General features: G+C 36.5%; 1 non-coding gene across 1 annotated transcript; it reads right to left on the bottom strand.

Annotated features, from left to right (window-relative positions):
• Positions 1–668: 668 nt before the first annotated feature.
• LOC122095420 lies at positions 669–775 on the bottom strand. The gene has a single exon (XR_006145127.1). It is a non-coding gene; the product is annotated as a U6 spliceosomal RNA (small nuclear RNA).
• Positions 776–5,125: the final 4,350 nt, after the last annotated feature.

Below are 5,125 nucleotides of genomic sequence, written 5' to 3'. Positions count from 1 at the left end.
AGGACCATATAAAAACCAAAAAAAAAATCACATCGTACATTATAAATACTTTAGAAACAACAGCAAGAAAAAAAAACCACTTATGTCCCTATCTTGGGGTTCATTTAGCTTAACATCGCCTTGTCTATTCATATGCACATAGCTTTTGACCTTTTCTGCTTATCCACAGCATATATTAATTATTGCCAATAAGGGATACCACGTGACTGATGTTTCTTTGGACTTGGATTATTTTAGTTAATATAATTTTTCCAAGTCTTTCCATTCCGTAACAAATTAGGCGATCTCATTCTTTCTGATGGATGATAGAATTCCCATACACACACACACACACACATACACACACACACACACACACACACACACAAACTCACAATGTTTTCTTGATCCAGTCATCTACTGAGGGACATCGGGGTTGGTTCCATATCTTAGCTATGGGAAATACTGCTGCAAGAAACACAATTGTATTGATAATTTTAATATGGTCTTTTTGCTGACTATTTAGGTGAATGACCAAAAGTGGGATTGCTGGGTCAGACGGAAACTCTATGTGGAATCTTTTAAGGAACCTCCATACTGCTTTCCAAGTGGTTGAACAAGTTTACACTCCCACCAAGAATTAAGTAGGGTTCCCTTCTGGCCACATCCCCTCCAGCATCTGTTATTGTAAAAATGTGGAGCGCTTCTCGAATTTGCGTGTCATACTTGCACAGGGACCATGCTAATCTTCTCTGTATTGTTCCAATTTTAGTGTATGTGCTGTTGAATTGAGCACAGAACATTTTTTATATATAAAATGGAATTTATTTTCTTAAACTAGACAATTCAAAAAAAATAAGTTCAAAAGAATTGTTGTGAAATTTTAGAACCATGTATTTCTTACATAAGCACACATTTAAGACTAAAGTCAAGATTGATATGTCAAAAACAAAATAATTCCACATATTTGTTGTTCAATAGATGTGTAGGTGGAGGAATTCAATTATTCTATACAAGGCAACTATCATAATGAACACTGCAGCAAGTGTTAAGTTTTTTTTAAGTTTTAATGTTTTAAATATGTTTAATTTTGGGAAATTGCTTATATGCCAAAATTAAGATTGTTTGGTAGGTCATATAACTTTTCTATAAAGTATTTAAGATTTATTATGGCATACATGTACTACTATGTATGTACATTTCAGAGTTTATATAAACCTTACTAATGAGAAGCTGCAAAGTCTTTATATGAAGAAACAGCGAAGAGTAAAGACTTTGTTTTTTTTTAATTAATTTATTTATTTTATTTTATTTGTGAACATACTGTACAGAGGGGTTACAATTACATGGGCAGGATAATGCGTACATTTCTTACCAAGCATTGCAGCCTCCTCCTTTGTTTACCCTTCACATCCCTTCCCAGCCTCCCCTCTCCCCCCCAGTCCCAATCTTTCTCCCCCTCCCCCCCCCCCCCGCACCGACGTTGTAAAGATCGTTTTGGACATGACAACTTGTACTTTTCATTGTCGCAACAGGTCCACCTGTATACTTAAACGACTTGTTTTTCCCCATCTCCTCCACAAGTTATACTGACATCAAATAAAGTGAAAGCAGGGATTATACTGTGGGGGAGGGACATACAAAGCAACTAAGAAATAATCTTATAAATGCGTTAGAAACACATGCATGAAAGAAACAAAATTAAAATACATATCTAAGGGTTCATTTTCCTAGCATCACATTATCTGACCTTTCCCGCTTGACTCATACATATACAAGATATTGCAAATAAGGGAAACCATGGGTCCTATGTTTCTTTGGGCCTGGCTTACTTTGCTTAATATAATTTTTTCCAAATCTTTCCATTTCCTAACAAATGGGGCAATGTCATTCTTTCTGATGGAGGCATAGAATTCCATTGTGTATATATACCACATTTTCTTGATCCATTCATCTACTGAGGGGCATATCTTAGCTATGGTAAATAATGCTGCAATAAAAATAGATTTGCTGGTAGCTTTAGTGAGATCTTGTTTGTAAATATTTGGGTAAAGAACACTGCTGGAGGAATATCAATACCAAATTTCAAACTCTACTATGAAGCCATGGTAATCAAAACAGCTTGGTATTGGCCTAAGAACAGACCTCAGGACCAATGGAATAGAATTGAAAACCCAGAAATGAACCTGCAGACCTATAGCCATCTAATCTTCGATAAGGGAGCTAAAACAATAGAATGGAACAAAGACAGCCTCTTCAGTAAATGGTGCTGGCAAAATTGGTTAACTACTTGTAGAAAACTAAAGCTAGATCCTTATATATCACCCTGCACCAGAATCAACTCCAAATGGATCAAAGACCTTGAAGTCAAAGCAGACACTCTGAAAACATTACAGGATGGAATAGGAGAAACCCTAGGTCTCCTTGGCTCAGGCCGAAATTTTCTGAATAGAGACCCGGAAACACAATAAATCAAAGAAAGTTTGGACAAATGGGATTGCATAAAGTTGCAGAGCTTCTGCATGGCAAAGGACATAGCTAGCAAGATCAAGAGAAAGCCCATGGATTGGGAAAAGATCTTTACTAGCCATTCAACGGACAAGGGTCTCATATCTAAAATATACTTGGAACTCAAAAAATTAAATCCCCCAACAACAAATCCTCAAAGAAACAACTGCCCACCCAATAAACAAGTGGGCGAAAGACTTAAAGAGAAACTTCTCTGTAGAAGAAAGAAGGTTGGCCAATAAACACATGAAGAAATGCTCAACATCCCTAGCCATAAAAGAAATGCAAATCAAAACAACATTGAGATACCACCTCACTCCAGTTAGAATGGCAAAAATCAAGAACTCTAACAACAACAGATGCTGGAGGGGATGTGGACAGAAGGGAACCTTACTTCATTGTTGGTGCAAATGTAAACTTGTTCATCCACTTTGGAAAGCAGTATGGAGGTTCCTCAAAGACTTCACATAGAACTCCCCTATGACCCAGCAATCCCACTTTTGGGCATTTACCCAAATGTTTACAAGCAAGACTTTGTTAACTACACAGTTTCTGTTAAAATTTTAAGGCTTCCTTACTTTATATGTTAGTCAGGAACAAAAATGATTATATAAACCATATACAGATGATGAGATGAGACATAAATACTAATCTTAGAGGGTAAATTTAAAGACTACTCATAGCCTATAAAACTCTTATTGAACATCACAATCTTAGCCAGTTTTAAATGTACAGGAATATGAGAAAATAGTAAAATCTAATATGTAGTACACTTCAAATACTGGAAACAATGGTATTTGCTTTTTATTTTATTAATCATTAATATTTAATTATTGGTTTTCTTTATTTGTAGCATTGTTTTCCTTGTTGTAATATAATATAACTTTTTGTAAGTCATCATTACGAGATACTTTGAGAATGTTACTGGGATGGCTATACCATTTTTTATTTTTTATTTTTATTTTTTATTTTTTGTTGGTCGTGGGGCTTGAACTCTGGGCCTGGGCGCTGTCCCTCAGCTCTTCAGCTCAAGGCGAGCGCTCTACCACTTGAGCTACAGCGCCACTTCCGCTTTTCTGGTGCTTTATTGGAGATAGGAGTCTCACGGTCTTTCCTGCCCGGGCTGGCTTTGAACCACGATCCTCAGATCTCAGCCTCCTGAGTAGCTAGGATTACAGGCGTGAGCCACCAGCGCCCGACCATACCATTTTTTATAGGTGCATGCGAATTTACAAAGAGCAAAATTAAGAACAAAATATTGATTAAAATTTTCTCAAGTAGAGTTTGAATCAGGAGTGTTGATAAATGTCCACGCATAAATCTTAGCCCTAGGCTGAAGCAGTGGTTTTACAGAGTTGAGGCCACAAAATTGAGTGACGGTTTTTGTGTTTAGTTTTTTGTTTTTGTTTCTGTTGGTTGTGGAGCTTGAACTCTGGGTCCTGTGTACTGCTCCTCAGCTCTTCATCTCAAGGCTATTGCTACCACTTGAGCCACAGCATCACTTCCATCTTTTTCTGCTTATGTGGTGCTGAGGAATGTGGTGTTGATGGGTTATCATACATCAAATACCTTCAAATGTACATGTAGAGTCTAAAGATAGCAGTATGAATATTCTCATACAGCTCTTGTTTATCTGTTATGCACTTTCAGTATTATGATATTTCTCTCTTTCATTCTCTCTTATTTCCTCTCTTTCTCTTTCATGCTCCATGTCTGCTACTTAGAATTTCTGCTGGGCTACTATTATCTTTCAGGACCCACTGGGATTTTGGGAACATGACAGGGACCATCAGTTACCCTTGCATTCTTTAAGAGTTATAAGAGTGACGTGATATTATCCTTTGCCATTCTAAATGGCGAAACAACAGATCTAGGAATTCCTGTTCCCTTTTAGTACTATTACAAATTTTCCTCATAGGAATCATTGGGATGGATAAGATACTTTTAACCTGTGTCCTAAAGACCTTTTCCTTTTACAAGCAACCTTTTTCTTTTATTATCAGTAAGTAACAAAAACAAAGGTATCCTATGGAAAGTAGGCCAAAGTTGTTCACAGGGATGAAAAACAAGGAAGTGGGGGAAGTGAGCACAGATCCTCAGAGCAGTTTATCATGTACACTTTGTGAGAATGACATTGTGCTGGGAAGTCTAGATTAAATCACTAAACACCTGAAATATATAAATATATGTATATATATTTATATATGTATATTTATTTATATATGCATATATGTGTGTATATGCCCTTATGTATGTACACATGTATATTGCTCTACATACAAATACACACATACATATACATATGTATACATGCACACATGGAGAAAGACGTATAGATACAGCCAACACAAGTTTCACTACTTGTTGAATATGCCCTAGACGGAATGCTTGGAACCAAATATGTTGAAGATATATTTGTCTCTAAGAGTTCTTTTAGCACTTCTCTTATCTCTTAAAATCGGTAGGTTTTGACAGATTCGACTTGCAAATGCAGTACAAGTGATAATAAATCACCCAGAAATCTCAGTAAGTATAGGTTATATGGTGTCTCCTTGCTTCCCACGGAATGCTTGCTCTTGTAGACACTCTCAACAACCAAAACAGTAGGAGAATATCCTGGTAATGAATAAAGTTACAC

Source organism: Dipodomys spectabilis, unplaced genomic scaffold (genome assembly GCF_019054845.1).
Source record: "Dipodomys spectabilis isolate Male_0828 unplaced genomic scaffold, ASM1905484v1 ptg000350l, whole genome shotgun sequence".
NCBI classification, from domain to species: domain Eukaryota; kingdom Metazoa; phylum Chordata; class Mammalia; order Rodentia; family Heteromyidae; genus Dipodomys; species Dipodomys spectabilis.
Note: the sequence above shows the minus strand (reverse complement) of the source record. Positions and strands in the feature narration are given on the sequence as shown.